Consider the following 1,341-nt stretch of genomic DNA (forward strand, 5'->3'; position numbering starts at 1 on the left):
TTTGTTTCTTTTTTTATTCCCATGCTCTTAATTTTGGAAAAAAAAAAATCACAAAACATAACTTATAAAACAATATATATACTGCATCCTTATCCACAACAGCATAATTGAAACATCCAGCGTAACGTTTACCACAGGTGTGAAATACACTGGGAAAGAAGTACCGTGTGCATTTTATATTATGTTTCTTTGTCATCTACAGGTAATAAGTATCGACAAAAATAAGCAACAAATATGCCTGCAATTAAACTTCATATGCGTTTTGTATGCGTATTAATAAAGATCATATTTATAATTTCCATGGTTTGTTTTTTTTTTTTTTTGCCAACAAGCACTTGTTAAAGTATCTACATTTACATAATAACACCTTAAGATAATAACACCTTAAGATCGGTTTGGTTTTTTTTTTTTTGGTTCCTTGTTTTTCCTTCACAGTTAGAAAAGCAAGGAACGCTTTCAGCTTTGCTAAGCAACGTTTCTGGACGCCGAGGCTCGCTGTTTCTCTAGCAGAGATGCAGTATCTGGATTCACTTCATAACAGACCGTTTTTCGTCTCTTTTTTCTAGACTCTCTAAAAGGGTTTTTTTTGTTTGTTGTTGTTTTTTTTTTTAAGAGAAAAAAACCCCTGCATTTAAATAAACATGAATGATAATTTCATTATCAGGATAAGACTTTGGATGGGGAGAATGCTGAACAGTTTTCGCATCGCTGGAGGGTTTCTGTGCTCTCTCACAACCGGGGATACTGCAGTCTTTTGGAAAGGATGAAGAGGTAGGAACCTTGAGCTGCTTAGTATCAGGAATGACTGGATTATAGCTTCCAACTAAAGAAAAAACATCAAGAATCATGCATTTTAAAAACAGTTTATTCAACGGCCAAGGACAATGATCCGGCACAATGCAACGGTAGATATAAATATAGCCTTATATAAGTGGTTGACCCTTGTCATTATTATTTTTAATAGTTTCATACCTAATATTTTAACCATTTTTCCCGCAGAATCTGATCTGCGAATTATATTTTTTTCTTCCCCCCCCCCCCCTTTTTTTTTTCCGAGTGTGATTCTGTTTCTCAGTGGTAAACATTAACCAAACTCTTCCCGTGCGACAAGCGGCCAAGAACCGTCCCACCAGCTCTTACCACCGAGGCGTCTCCCTCCCTCGCCGCCCCCCCCGCGGGGAAGCGGCCGCCTTACCAACTCCTGTGCAAGTTCAAGTAAACACATACAACCCGCATAATCCAGAGAAAAATTGCAACTCATCCATGTACCAGATTTCGGTGTCTCTTGCAAAAGTTTTCTGGTCCGTTTACGGTTTTTGATGTTTTGTTTTGTTTTGTTTT

This window comes from Fulmarus glacialis, unplaced genomic scaffold (genome assembly GCF_000690835.1).
Source record: "Fulmarus glacialis isolate BGI_N327 unplaced genomic scaffold, ASM69083v1 scaffold31534, whole genome shotgun sequence".
Taxonomy (NCBI): Eukaryota; Metazoa; Chordata; class Aves; order Procellariiformes; family Procellariidae; genus Fulmarus; species Fulmarus glacialis.